The 15876-nt window shown below is 45.7% G+C and overlaps 1 protein-coding gene across 4 annotated transcripts in view; it reads left to right on the top strand.

Annotated features, from left to right (window-relative positions):
- The first annotated feature begins 2117 nt into the window (after positions 1-2117).
- Positions 2118-15876, top strand: part of grm3 (glutamate receptor, metabotropic 3) — a 191730-nt gene continuing 177971 nt past the window's right edge. For 3 of the 4 annotated variants that reach the window (XM_063072663.1, XM_063072660.1, XM_063072664.1), the window contains exons 1-2: positions 2118-2158; positions 2608-2674. The gene's annotated coding sequence lies outside the window, so the exon portion shown is untranslated. Of the gene's footprint in view, positions 2159-2607; positions 2675-4227; positions 4245-15876 lie in introns of those variants that run through there. The other variant, XM_063072662.1, reaches the window with a different exon arrangement.

The raw sequence follows: 15876 nt of genomic DNA, 5'->3' as shown, positions 1-15876 counted from the left end.
ATCTGTCACTAAATTTTCTTCCAAGAATTAATGCTTAATCCCGAGGATCTTGTCGGAAGTGTTATTGGAAGCGCAGATCAAATGCAGACCGATGTGCATGGGCTCTAACCAATACTTCGGGCTCACTGATTGTAAGATGCAGGTACAATAGGGGCATTTAAGAAACTCTTATATAGGCACATGGATGGAAGGAAATAGAGGGAAGGGTTAGATTGATCTTGGAGCAGATCAAAAGGTTGGCACGAGATCGTGGGCCAAAGGGCCAGTACTGTTCTGGACCGCCAGACTCAAAAACAGTTACTTTCCCCAAGCAGTAAGGCTAATCAATAATAACCCACCTCTCTACATCCGCAACCACCACTACTTTATCATTTCCCGGCAGTCACTTTATGTACAGACACTCAGTCGCTTGCTGGACATATAAATCCACAGCGTATGCAATTGATTGTATTTATTGCGTTTCTAACTATTGTCCTTTTTATGGCTTTTTTGTGCTGCATCGGATGCGGAGTTACAATCATTTCGTTCTCCTTTACACTTGTGCGCTGGATATGATATGAAACGACACTGAAATCTTGAATCTTAACAAGGACGGCTGAGCATCATGGGCCGAAGTCCTGTACTATTCTGTGATTCCGCAGTGGGTGAGAACGGTCGGGCCGCCGGGCGCAACGTGGAGTCTGATCCTTAGCCGATTGTTACTGTCAGCGGCCAGGGTAGCGACCAAACGGCGTCTATAATCTTCCATTGCAATTAATTGCATTAAAAAATATTTCAGCCATTCTGAACAAAGGGTTATTCAGTGCCCATCTCCGCGTAGGATATTTAACATTTCTGCAAACAGAGTGCCCATTGCATTCGTGTACTCGTTTCTTCCGAATATCCACAAAGTGCAGAGAATTCAACCCCGTTCGTTTAAAGCCAAACACGGGATGCTGGAGAAATTCAGCAGGTCGGGCAGCATCCTTGGAGAGGGATAAACAGTCAACGTTTCGGGTCGAGGCCCTTCATTTCCATAGATGCCGCCTGGCCTGCTGAGTTCCTCCAGCATTTTATGTGCGTTGCTTTGGGTTTCCAGCATCTGCAGAATCTCGTGTTCATTTAAATCTGGCTTTGTAGATCAGGATCACCGTAGCAAAGGACGCGTTCGTTATCTGCAACTTTTAAATGAGGAGTACTTACTTGTTCGGTCACTTCCATTGAGAGTTTTCACCTAGCCGGTCCCCGGCGGAATGCACCTTTACCGATTACACACACGTGTACGCGCGCACTGGGAAGCGCTTGGTGCGTGGATTTCTGCCCGTGGACACAATGCAAAGTTCAACGGGATCTGATCACCTCCTTCCTGACCAGTGCGCATCCCCGCCGGACCAGGTGAGAAAGCAATGTGAAATGCTGTCCCCTTACGTAGCACACAAAATAGTACAGGAACAGGCCCTTCGGCCCACAATGTCGTGCTGGCCACGATGCCAAGTTAAACTCTTCTCCCTACACCGTGTCTATATCCTTCCATTCATAAACCTGGGAGACTCCCGAACGCCTCTGTTGTATTTGTCTCTATTACCGCCCCGGACAGCACATTTCGGACACCCACCACTCTCTCCCCTACACATCTCCTTTCATCTTAACCCCTCAGAGTTGGGCGATTCAGCTCTGGGAAAGAGACTCTAACTTAATCAATGTTTTTGATGAACTTATAAACTTCTCCCCGGTTTATCATATTTCCAATTTGTTTGGCAGGGTAAGGCTAGGGCAATCTCTGACACCCTACCCCAGCCCAAGGAAGCAGGATACAGGACAGTCCGCTCGCCTGGCCTGACCTAAACTGACCTGATCTGACCTAACCTCCTCTTCCCCCCACCCCCTTCCGCCGACCCGAGGGAACGGGACACAGTATCCTGTTTGTCCACCCGTCTGACCCTTTCCAAGACTGGGACGAAGAAGGAGGTGGGTAGATGGAAGCGGGGGGGGGAGGAGGGGGCTTTAACTGGCAGCCCCGGACCAATCAGGCGGCCGTTTCCCGGGTAACCAGCGGCGGATTGACTCGGGTTACCAGGAGACGGCAGCATCCGCAGCTGCGATGGGCAGCGCGCAAAGCATAAATGTTTGGGTGAGGGGGACAGAGCCGGCAGTCGGTGCAGGAGCCGGCCCGAGCAAGGTGAGGTTTGAGAAGCCGCGTTCCCTACAGTGCACGCGCGTAACACCGACCAGCCCGCCGTGCACACGCACAACAGAGCATCCACCCCCTACCCCCACGCACAGCACCCACCCACCATCCACGTGTCTGCGTTCGGCACCCACCCCTCCAATGCACGCGCTCTGCTCCCACCCACACCCCGTGCGTCCGCCCGGTGAACACTTGCCCCCTCCCCTTAACTCAGCGCACGCACCCGAGACCCATCGGATCTCACCGTGCCCGCGCTGTAGACTCACCGGGACCCCACGTGCACGTGTCCGATATCCCCCCACCCCACCCCCGCTCGCCATCCCACCCTCTCTGTGCATGCGCGGCAGGCGTGCGCCCCCGTCCCATTCTTAACCCGCTGTTGTCCCATCCCTCCTGCACCCACTGGAAGCTGACGAGCCCCCCGTGTCGCTGTGTGACAGGTGCCGAACGGAGTCGCATCGTCCCGGAGGCGGCATTGGCGGTCGGGACCAGGGCCATGTCCTGCCGGTGAGTGAGTGTGTGGGGTGTGTTGTGGTCCCGGGGTGGGGGTGAGTTGCGAGATGGCGGTGATTGTACCTGAGGTGTGGTGCCGTGATAGGGGGGTCCCGACGATTGTGCGTGGGTGGCTAGGGGTGGTTCTGACGTGTGTTGTGGGTGACCGCGGGTCCTGGAGACGGACCCACCCAGCTCCATCCCCGAGAAAGTGTAGAAAGGGAAGAGACCCCCCAACTGAACTGGAGAACTCCGACCTGGTCCCGTGTCCGCCCCGGAACGGTTCGAGCCCACACGCTCAGTGGCTCCTTGAACCGGCCCGGTAGCGGGTTCGCCCAAAACTCTCCGCACCGTCCCAGCCACTCTGCAAACGTTGATAACTTCGAACGTGCTGTCTCCGGCGGCGGGGTGCGAAAGAGGTCGGTTTGGCAAGTGTTTAAATTTGCCTATTGTTCCTTAATTTTTGCAATGTCCAGTTTTGTTGAATGATTACTCGTAAGAACAACAACAAACAAAAACTACCAAAAAGCAGCGGGGTAATTGAAATGCAGAGTTAAACAGGCATTCAGTTTATTCGGGATTATTTCAATGCAAGAGTCTGTCTTTAGCTGTCAGATTCCCGTAGGTAGATAAAGTGTGGTTTAGCACATCTTTTGAGGCTGGGTGTAAATGAACTGTGGAGTGAGGTGTTCTTTATCGTAGCTGAAATGGTAAATGCAAACAGCCATCGACTTCTACCAGATTTGCGCAGATTGCAAAACTGAAAGAAACAAAATCATGGTTTTCCATTTAATTGGAGATGTTGTTGGGCACACACATGATGGGCCGAAGAGCCTGTTCCTGTGCTGTAAACTCTGTGTTTAATCTGTGAGTAATTGCAAAAAATTGAGTACTTTTAGTGTGCTGGTGGCTAAATCATAAATAAAAATCAATGCAAGCCTCAATCGGCCAGATAACCGCGTGCTTTTAATAAAGATTTGATGACCTGTGTAATTGACTGTAAATTCCTGTGGAGTGGCCACCCTATTGGTTACACACCGGTTTACCGAGACCGCAGCACTGGGGAGAAGACAAGACACATCCGAATAATGGTTGCGAACAAGTTAGAGGCTATGCCTGGCGGAAGCATTAATGCTCGGATTGCTGCATTTTCTGTCCAAATTTTCGAGGGATACTGATCATCGGTATGGATACTACGCAGTCCGGGAGATCATACGAAACCCTGAGTTTGCAGAGTTTTTTCAGTTTCATGTAGGGTGTTAGTTAGCCTTTCAGAGTTCCTCTGGCGTGCATCGCGTTTCTGTGGATGCATTCTTCGCGTGGTTATTGTTTGGACTTTTGGTACAGGGATCCGCATAGATAGCCATAATAAGCCATAACAATAACTCCCCGCACGTAATGTTTCTGCGGGAGGAACGCTCTCGCTACGATTCGCAGCCCAGGCGGCAACAAAATGAAGAAGTAATGAGTTTTTATCGCTCGCTGGATTTGAGCAGATTTTCAGCCGGCACCTCTCTACAAGCTGACAACGACAATCTGAATGCAGAATAACTTTCAGACAGCACCCTCGCTGTCTGCTCTGCAGGTGAGGTGACTCGCAAATAAAACGTAACAACTTGCTGAGCTTCGGGGTCAGGTTGGACGGGTTTGGGTTGAGCGCCATTGGTTCTGACGGCAGTGCAGAATTTTAAGCGGGACCTTGCTTTCGGTGTATATTCCGGTAAATGTAAAATTTTTGAGTTTCTGCATTTCGGGGCGGTGGGGGGAGGGAGTCCAAAGATGATGTTTGGGACAACTTTGTCCATGATGGCGCTGGTGAAGCACGGCGAAGTGTTGAGGGCTGCTTTCAAGATATAAATCTCAGGGTTGTATGTGGTGACATTTGCATACTTTAATAATGTTTATTTTGAACTTTGAAGATTCATTTTACAGAATAGTGGGTACTGGAATGCGTTGCGAGGTGTGGTGGTGAAGGCAGATAAATGGTGGCTGTGAGATGCACGAATATCCAGGGAATGGGGAGGTGTAGACGTGATTTAAGAGATTGTTAGATGCACAATTATCCAGGGAATGGGGGGGATAGGGGTGGATCATGTGCAGGCAGAAGAGGTTTGATTTTAATTTGGCCTGTTCCTGTGTTATATTGTTCCACATTCTGTACAAATTATTTTCATGCTGGGTGTACTGATCTCAACTGGCCGGTGACAAAAAGCGCCATAAGTGATCTCAGCCGCTTGGGTCTGTGGAGCAGCAAGTTGAGCAAGGACCACAGCTAACCTTTGGTCGAGCTCTTGTCCCTGGGGCAGTGGGCAATGTAACCACGGCCGGACTGGGACTGGATCAGAATCAAGTTTAATTTCACTGGCATATATCGTGAAATGTGTTGTTTAAAATGCGCATATGTAGTGCTATATATTAAATAAGTAGTGCAAGAATAGAGCAGAGAAAGAAAATCCAGTTGTGAGGTAGTGTACATAGGTAGACAGTGTTTTCAGGGCTGGACTCTGGTGGACCCGTGAAGATCTCGGTGGATGAGAGCTGTCATTCCATTGAGATATCAAAGTGGAGGTCCAAGAACGCTTTCAGATGACTGTAAAGCCTCACTCTGCCTTGGGTCAGTGGGATCCAAATGAAATCACTGAGTTTATTTGTTGCCATCTGTCTTTGAGCTGTTTTTAGGCTTCACCTTTCTACAAGCACACAACAACAGTAAGCGCTAATGTCAGAAACCTGGCCGATATTTGTTTTTGTATCGGGGTCGCGAAAGCAACTTGTCTGGTCATTGACACGAGAAAATGTGCAGACGCTGGAAATCCAGAGCAACACACAAAATGCTAGAGGAACTTGGCAGGTCAGGCGGCATCTGTTCAGGGGGATGGAGAGTCAGCGTTGCTGGCTGAGACCCTGCATCAGGACTAGCCAGTGGCAGCCACATTCAATAAAACTTTTTACTTCTGAATTCAAATCGTTTAACTTCAGTTTGTATGTTAGCTTGAATATTAGCTTCTTGCAGCAGCATACAGTATATTTACTGACAGTCATACCTTGTGTCCGGCCAAGTGCTTAGCGTCATTTTATGGACATGCAGTCAATACGTGTATATGTGCGTGTATGTATGTGTATATGTGTGTGCGTGTATATAAGCTAGTGTATTTATATTTATGGTGTTAATTATTATTATTGTGTTACCTTTCGTGGTTTTTTGTGCTGCATTGGATCTGGAGTAATAATTATTTTATTCTCTTTACGCTTGTGTACAGAAAATTACATTAAACAATCTTGAATCTTATCATATCATTTGTGTTCACAAACACGGGTTTCTGTAGATGCTGGAAATCCAGGTCTACACACACACACACACACACACACACACAGAGAGAGAGAGAGAGAGAGGAGGAACTGAGCAGGTCAGGCAGCATCTACGGAGAGGAATAAACAGCTGACGTTTCAGGTCAAAACCCTTCATCAGGACATAACCTCATGTGTTTATGGGTCTCTGATGCAATGTTTTGACCCAAAGCAGCGACAGTTCCTTTCCGAACCCTTTCCCCCGCCCCCCATCCCTGCAGATGCTGCCGGACGTGCTGAGTTCCTCCAGCAGGCTGTGTGGGGCTCTGGATTCCAGCACCTGCAGATTCTTGCCTTGGACTGCAGTAAATATTGGAATTAACCACCTTCCATCGTGTGTCAGTGTATTAAAATCAGGAAGCTAATTTGTTCTTTAAGCCGTACATTGTCAAGATGATAGGGGCAGCAGTTTCACCTATTGTGATAGCCTGATGTAATAATCTTCAAATTATCCTGCTTCCCTAAATATAGATTAGACAACCACCCAAAATACCAGTCTAGAACGCTTACTTCCTACACTGCTTCAGCTTATCATGACTCAGTTTTTATCTGTACTGTCAAAGAAATTGTATTAATTATATTCAGTTCTGGTTGCCTCATTATAGGAAGGAAGTGGAAGCTTTAGAGAGGGTGCAGAGGAGATTTATCAGAATGATGCATGGTTTGGAGAGCATGTCTTATGAGGAAACATTGAGTGATCTAGGGCTTTTCTCTTTGGATCAAATACTGAAAGGTGACTTGACAGAGGTGTACAAAATGATGAGAGAGGATAGCCGAAGACTTTTTCCCAAGGTGGAAATGGCTAATACAATGTTGGGGGCATAATTTTAAAATGATTGGAGGAAAGTACAGGCAGAGATATCAGAGGTAGCATTTCTTTAAACACAGTGTTAATTGCACGGAGCTGACACCAGGCATGTTGGTAGAGACAGCTCCATTAGGGACATTTAAGAAACTCTTAGATAGGCACATGAACGATAGGAAAATGAAGAGCAATATGGGAGAGAAGGATTAGATTGATACTGGAGTAGTTTAAATGGTCAGGAGAACATTATGGGCTGAAGGGCCTGTGCTATGTTTATCTATGTACAACTCCTTCGCACACGCTGTTCTGAGATATAGTGATGTGGAAGACCAGAACTGTGTGCAATATTCCAGCTGTAGCCTATTAAGTATTGTACACATTTGCAGTATAACCTCCCTGTTGTATGCTGTGGCTGAGCTAATAAAGAAAGCTTTGTGTGTGCCTTTTAACCACCTTCCTAATCTGTCCTGCTGTCACTAGTCAGATGTGACCTTCCCTTAAATCCATTCCAACTGTCCCTGATCAATCTCTGTCTCTCTAAATGTAGGATTAAACTGTCTTCTGTGTGGACTCCAGCCATTTTCCCACCTAATGAGGAACTAACTGATGTATCATTCTCTTTCTATCCCTTTGTATTTTTAAACAACAGCCAAAAAAAAAAAAATCTCCTGGCATTTTGTAAGAAATTCTAGGAACACTGTGTGCATCTTCATATCAGAATCCAGGAACCGGAGCATATCAGATCCTTGACTTGTTCTATCATTCAGTGAGTGATAGTATATGCACTCAGTGGCCACTTTATTAGGTACACTTGCTCATCAGTGCAAGTATCTAATCAACCAATCATGTGGCAGCAACTTAATGCATGAAGTATGCAGACATGATCAAGAGGTTCAGTTGTTGTTTAGACCAAACATCAGAATGGGGAAGAAATGTGATCTAAGTGACCTTGTCTGTGGTATGATTGTTGGTGCCAGATGGGGTGGTTTGAGTATCTCATATACTGCTGATCTCCTAGGATTTTCATACACAACAGCCTCTAGGATTTAGAGAATGGTGTGAAAAAAAAGCATCCAGTGAGCAGCAGTTCAGTGGGCGAAAATGCCTTCTCAATGAGAGATCAGAGGAGAATGGTCAGATTGGTTCAAGCTGACAGGAAGGCGACAGTACTCAAATAACCATGCGCTACAACAGTGATGTACAAAAGAGATCTCTGAATGCACTGCACGTCGGACATTGAAGTGGATGGGCTACAACAGCAAAAGACTGCAAACATGCACTCAGTGGCCACTTTATTAGGTGCAGGAGATATTTAATAAAGTGGCTACTGAATGTAGAGTCACAGAACACTACAGCACAGAAGCAGGCCTTTCGGCCCGTCTAGTCCATGCTGAACTGTTATTCTGCTGGGTCCCATCAACCCCCTGCCCCCACCTGGATTATAGCCCTCCCTGCTCTTTTCAGCCATTTACTTATCCAAAATTCTCTTAAAAGTTGAAATTGAACCTGCATTCACAACTTCTCCCAGCAGCTCATTCAGCACTCTCACCAGCCTTCAAAACTTTGCCTTTCACTTGTCAACCAGAAGACATGGAAGCAGAATTAGGCTATTCAGCCCATCAAATCTGCTCCACTGTTCAATCATGGCTGATTTATTATCCCCCCTCAATCCCATTCTCTTGTCTTCTCCTCATAACTTTTGACACCCTTACAGATCAAGATCAGGGTGGAGGCTATGTAGCATCCACACCAGGGCCACCAGGCACACAGCAGGTACTTTCCCCAAGCAGTAAAGCTGATTAACACCTCCACCCGCTAACCCACCCCTCCACACCCCATCCACCGCTACTTTATCATTTCCTTTCAGTCACCTTATGTACAGACACTCCTGTGCCTAGCATCAATTTATGGACGTAAAATCGATCAATGTACATAAGCTATCTGATGTATTTATATTTATTGTGTTATTTTTTTATTATTGTGTTCTTTATTGTGTTTTTTATATACTGCTTCGGATTTGCAGAAACAATTATTTTGTTCTCCTTTACACTCGTGTACTGGAAATGATGTTAAACGGAATCAGAATCAGGTTTAATATGACTGACATATGTCATTGAATTTATTGTTTTGCAGTGACAGTACATTGTAATTTATAGTTTTTTATTATGTGCTGCAATAAGAAATATATATAAAAATAATTTAAGTAGTACAAAAAGAGCAAAAGGTAGTGTTCGTGGATTCAACGTACGTTCAGAAATCTGATGGCAGAGGGGAAGAAGCTGTCCCTGAACCATTGTGTGTGTATGTGTGTGTGTGTGTCTTCATGCTCCTGTACCTCCTCCCTGATGGTAGCGATGAGAAAAGGGCATTATTAAGAATCTGGTGGTTATTAATAATGGATTCTACCTTCTCATGGCATCACCTTTTGATACCTGTGTCCTCTCTGCTGGAGAGGCTGGTGCCCATGATGCAGCTGGCTGAGTTTGCAACTTTCTGCAGCTTTTTCTGATCCTGTGCAATGGCCCCTCCATATTAGATGGTGATGCAAGCAGTTAGAATTATCTCCACAGTACATCTGTAGAAGTTTGTGAGTCTTTGGTGACATAACAAGTCTCCTCAAATTCTTAATTATGGAATATTCATACATTATCATCATCATTATGTGCTGTCTCGTATGACATGGGCCATCATGGTCTCCTTGACTATGATTGTTCTTGGCCAATATTTCTACAGAAGTGGTTTGCCATTGCCTCCTTCTGGACAGTGTCTTTACAATGTGGGTGACTCCAGCCATTATCAATATTCTTCAGAGATTGTCTGCCTGGCGTCAGTGGTCGCATAACCAGGACTTGTGATGTGCACCAGCTGCTCATCCGACCATCCACCACCTGCTCCCATGGCTTCACGTGACCCTGATCGGGGGGCTAAGCAGGGGCTACACCTTGTCCAAGGGTGACCTGCAGACTAGCAGAGGGAAGGAGCAGATTACACCTCCTTTGGTAGAGACACATCTTCCCCCACCCGCCAGACGCACATACAGGTTCAAAGCCGCTTAAAGAGATTTGGGCAAATTTAGTGAGTAAATACTGGAGAATGTGGATTAGTATGAAATTATCCATTATGTTGGAGAAAGGCAATGTAACTGATGACAGGAGAGATCAGAGTGTCCTTGTTAACCAGCCATTAGCAACAGGCATTGAGCTGTTAGAGGGCAAAGGAATGGTTTTCGTTGCAAGAGGTTTTGAATAGGAAGAAAGGCGCTTAGCTGCAGTTACACTGGGTCTTGTTGATAGCATACCTAGAGGATAGTATATGTCTAAGGAAAGAGTATACTTGTCCCCTAAGGAAAGAGTATACTTGTCATAAAGAGTGGCTCCCGATGGAACAGCAAATCATAAAAGATTTTGCAGATGCTGGAAATCCAGAGCAACGCACACAAAATGCTGGAGGAACTCAGCAGCTCAGGCTGAGACCCTTCATCAGGATGGAGGCGTTGTTGTACGAGGAGAGATTGGACTGACTAGGCCCAGATTCTTCATGGTTTAGAATGATGAGAAGGGTCCTCATTGTAATGTATGAACTACTGCAAGCTCTCAGCAGTCTGGATGCAGGTCGGATGATTCCTCTGGCTGGGCTGGAGATTCTGAAACCAAAGCTCACTATCTCAGGATATCAGGCTGTGGAGAATCATTTTACTTGGAGGTCAACCTGTGGAATTCCCCACTAAAAAACAGTGTGCATCTCAATTTGATTGAAGTTGGGGATAAACGGATTTCAACACAGAAGTGGAGTGAGAGAGAGCATGAAAATGGTATTAGTATTGAGGATCAGCCACAATTGCCTGATGACTGCTTTTTATGAATTGCAGTTATTTGTCAGTTTTTCAAAGGGCACAGGAAGAGGTGCCAGGGGATTGGTGAGTTACTAACATTGTATCACCATTCATGAAAAGAGAGGAGATAACCAGGAAACCACAGATCGATCGGTCAAGTATTAGTGATAGTAGATCAGTGGAAACTAACATCAGGAGCCAGGAAAAGGCCAGGGAGATCACCAAGAATCTCATCCAGCCTGCTTATAGACTGTTAGTCCCACCCTCATCAGGGACAAGGCTATGCAGCATCCACACCAAGACCACCACACCCCCACACAGTAAGGCTGATGAACACTTCCACCCATTAACCCCATCTCCACACTCACTACCGCCACTACATACACATCACTTAATGTCACATTTTTAAATACACACACACACACACACACACACACACACACACACATACATACACACTCCTCCAACTCCAGTCTACGTATACAAATTACTTATACCTATACAATCACTTTTATATATTTTTTATTTTTAAATGCTGCATCAGATCTAGAGCCACAGTTACTTTGTTTTCCTTTACAATAATTGACAATAAACAATTATTGACAATAAACAATCTTGATCATAATGTGCTGTTTGAAAATTCCACTTTCTAGGGGAAAATAGTAATTCCCTCCATAGACGCTGCCTGGCTTTGCTGAGTTCCTCCAGCATTCTGTGTGCCTAACAAATCCAACTCCCATTTTGATCAAAGCTACTGAGTTTCAAAATCCTTTTAAATCAAGGGTTCCCAACCTGGGGTCCACAGACCCTTCGGTTAATGGCAAGGCTCCATGTCATAACAAAACTTCGGAAACTCCTGTTTTAAATATTTTCTAATGCTAAATGAAGAAGAAGAAGAAGAAGGCCTTTAACTCTGAATGGAGTCATCGGGACGCCATCATAACGGCGGTTTTTTTAGTAGGCTTTCTTATTCTTACGAGGCCGATTTGCTAGCTCGACGCTCAACCCAGCACAGATGGAAACCGTGCAAGGGAGCCGGCTGGATTCGAACTCGGGAGCCTTCTCTCCGAAATCCAGCGCTGATGTCACTATGCCACCAGCCGGCCAAGTGCTTGATACAAAACTATCAGAAATTACTCACTTAACTGAGTTCTGTACAGAGAAGCTTTGCTTCGATAAGGAAATTGGTGTACTTCAGTGATTGTTAATGTGTACAGTACCCAAATACAATGAGTATGGACTCCAGGGGGAGCCTGAGACTGATATCGTTTCAATAAATAAAACACTCTGTCAAAGCTCAGAAACAGAAAGCAAAAGACAGGAAAGAGATGGCAATGGAGAAAGTGGCTGCTGCTGTCAACCAAACAGTTATGCGGGAGGATATTATCGGGACTAGGGTGTTGAGGAAAGTTCTTTAAGGTCCTGTCCCACTCACTGAGTATTATAATCCTACTCTCACCCACAATGGCAAATCTCAGCCATACCAAGGCATCGCAAGAGAAACCTTTCTACGGATTCTGCCTACGCATCTCACTGCCTCGGTAAAGCAGCCAGATCATCTAAGTCACCCCCCCTCCACCAAACACACCCCAGACGTTCTCTCTTCTCCCCTTCCCATCAGGCAGAAAATAGAAAGGCCTCAAACACATATACCACCAGGCTCATGGACAGCTTTTACCCTACTGAGCAGTTGCCTAGAACAATAAAGATAAAAGATTATAAAAAAAAATCCTTATCTAGTACATATACACTGTAATATCAAAATATACTGTGAATTGCATCATTTGTGTCAACAACCAGCATAGTGGAAACACTATTTTGTGTTTCTTTGTTTTGTGGCTACCTGCAAGAAGACGAATCTCAAGATTTGATACTGTACAGGAGATATACTTTGATCATAAATGCACATTGAACTTTGAACGCAGTCTGATAATGTGTTGGTGGCAGCCCACAAATGTCGCCGTGCTTCTGATGCCACGATAGCATGTCTACAGCTCACGAACCTCGACTCTTGCGTCTTCGGAATTCATTGCCCTGCCTCAGCCAAGTCACTGGGTGTATTTAAAGCAGAGGTTCATAGGTCTTCGATCAGTAAATGTATCAAAGGAAGAAGGCAGGAGAAGGGGATTGAGAAGGATGATAAATCAGCCATAATGGAACAGTTGAACAGACTTAATGGGCTGAATGGCCTGATTCTGCTCCAACATCTCATTGTCTAATGGTTTAATTAGTTTATGTTGCCACTGCACTGTGCTATAGTGAAAAGTTTTAGTGTGCTATTCAGACAGATCATTCTGAGTGTGTGTGTGTGTGTGTGTGTGTGTGTGTGTGTGTGTGTGTATAACCACACATGCAAATCATTCCTAATACAGTGTATATACACAAGTTCATTGAGGTAGTACGAAATGAAAATAAAACCAATGCCGAATATGGTGCTACAGTTACAGAGAAAATCTAGTGGAGGAAGTCTGTCCAAGAGGGAGCTGTGTCATAAGAGAGCGATTTCCGCTGTGACACAGGACAAGCGGCATCTGCGAAAGGAGAGACTGATCAACCACTAACCACAGCCACCAGGTGCTCTTGCCCACACTGCACCAGGACATGTGGAGCCCAGATCAGCTACCTGAGGACCCCGCAGTAGACAGCCCCTCGGGAGAACGTCGTACTTGACTCCAGTGATCGTGCAACAGTGCAGGTAGACAATGTGCAAGGGGCTCTGATGAAGTAGACTGAGAGATCAAGGGTTAATTATTTATTGTGCAAGATATCTGTTCAAGAACATGAGAGAATCTGCAGATGCTGGAAATCCAAAGCAACACACACGAAACGCTAGAGGAACTCAGCAGGTCAGGCAGTGTCAGGAGGTTCAGATTGCTTCAAGCTGATGGGAAGGAAACAGCAACTCAGATAATCTCACATTACAGCAGGGTAGCAGAAGGGCAACTCTGGGGAACCTTGAAGCAGATGGGCTACAGTAGCAGATGACTACACTGGCTTACGCTGTACCTTATAAAGTGTTGTAGGGATAGTTTTGGAGGCAGACAGGGCTTGGGGGGTCAGATTAAGATTTAGGGTCAAGGACTTGGGGGAGTTGGTCAGACCAGATTCTCTGCTCCATGCTCGAAAGCCAGCAATGTGGATAGGAGACAAAGGACATCCATGGTCAGATGTCAGGCTGGCATTCAGCGGGAACGAAGTGGTCTTCCAGGCCAGCCAGTCATCATCATCAGGTTCCGGGATTGGAGTTCCGTGCAGGCAGAGCTCGAGGGCAGTTGACACCCCCAGTTACGCAAGGCATTGGGATGAGAATTTGATGTCCTGGCCATCGGGGAGTCTGGTGTTTGAGGCCTAGTGTTCCTGGTCTTAGTCACTGAGCGTTCGAGGCTTGGTATTCAGGGTCCTGCTCATCAGAGAGACCGGTGTTCAGTTCCTCTTTCATCGTGATTGGTGCGTCCTGGAATCAATACCAAAGATCAGTCGGAAGTCCAGAAATTAAGGCCCGATGGCCAGAGACCCGAGTCTGTTATTCTCTGCATGTCCACTCAGGAAGTTGAAGGCCTGGTTTCTGCGAGTCAAAGTGCACTGAAAGCTGAATGTGTGTGTGTGGCCATTTTGTATGTGAGTGGATTGGAGAGGGAGAGGAATGTTTGCTGTTTGTGTTCTGTGGAACGTTGTGGGCATACTGTGTTGGCATGGAATGGGTGGTGAACCTTGAGGGCTGCCCCCAGCACATCCTTGGGAGTGTTGGGTGCTCCAGTTTCCTCCCACAATCCAAAGACATGCTGGTTAGTAGGTTCATTGGTTACATTTATATCTCTTGTTTTGATCTTAAACCTATGCTGTCTTGTTTTGAGCACCTCCTCCCTGGGAAAAAGACTGTGCATGCCCCCCCCGTAATCTTTGACATCAGGTCGAGGGGCCAGCACCTTCAAGTTCTTGGGCATCAACATTTCAGACTATCTATCTGAGCCCAATGCCAATCACAGGTTTGACCTTTGGACTTTGACCCCAAGATTTACCCATCATGAGTTTGACCTTTAGGCCTCAACCCCAGGACTCTCTGATCAAGGGTTTGACCTTCGGGCCTCAGCATGAGGGCTCATATGGACCTCTGACCTCGGTGACCTGTAGAGTCACTGGCTGTAGTGACTGCTACCTGTATGGACCTCTGACCCAACCCTTCAGTGCCTGCTGACCTGACCTCCAGGATCACTGAACACTCTGACCTGGACTCCGAATACCAGCTCCTTCATTTACTGCCTCTGACCTACAATTGTAAACCCTAACCTGGCCATTGAGACCCCACTATGTTCCCAAAACTAACCCTGCAAACCAAATAAAAACTGGATTAGAGCTGTGATAACAGGGGCATGCCAAATCTTTTAGCCTCCTGAGGAAGTAGAGGTGTCATTGAACATTCTTGGCCATCATATCAGTGCGATTGGACTGGGGCAGGCTATTGGTGATATTCACCGCAGGGTTCTCAAAGCTTCTAACTCTCTCAATCTCAACACCATTATTGGGAGCACTTGCACCAACCCCTATCCTGAAAACAATGACCAGTCTTTTTTGACTGAGCTCTAAAAAATATATTATTAATATGTTAATAAGGGCACATATGGATCAATGATTAAATTTACTGCTTGTAGAGGTGCATAAAGATTTCAGAGGTGTTCTTGTGATAGGGGTGTAATTATTGCTTAATTGATATTAACACTTGATAGTTATTGTTCAATTATTATTTTTTCCTTACTTTTTGTACCTGCGCAGTTTGTTGTCTTTTGCACATTGGTCTTGTATGCGTTTTTTTTCAATTGATTGTTGCATTTCTTTGTATATACTGTGAATGCCCACAAGAAGATGAATCTTGGTTGTATATGGTGACCTGAAAATTTACTTTGAAGTTTTATTCAACCTCTTCTGTTGTGCAATTGCTATTCGCTGTAAGATGACTGTTCCTTATTTTACCTACTGCTTTTTTAATAATAACTTATTTATACAGCACTTTTCATGCAGATGATGTAGTTCGAAGTGTTTTACAATGGGATAAAGTGCAAACATGAAAAGGCATGTAACAAGGGCAATGTTACAATTGCCATGGGGAATTTCAATATGCAAGTAGACTGGAGAAAAGCAGGTTGGGACTGAATCCTAAGAGAGGGAAGTTACAGAATGCCTAGAAGATGGCTTTTTAGAACAGCTTGTAGTTGAGCCCACTAGGGGATCAGTTAT

Source organism: Mobula hypostoma, chromosome 20 (genome assembly GCF_963921235.1).
Source record: "Mobula hypostoma chromosome 20, sMobHyp1.1, whole genome shotgun sequence".
NCBI classification, from domain to species: domain Eukaryota; kingdom Metazoa; phylum Chordata; class Chondrichthyes; order Myliobatiformes; family Myliobatidae; genus Mobula; species Mobula hypostoma.
Note: the sequence above shows the minus strand (reverse complement) of the source record. Positions and strands in the feature narration are given on the sequence as shown.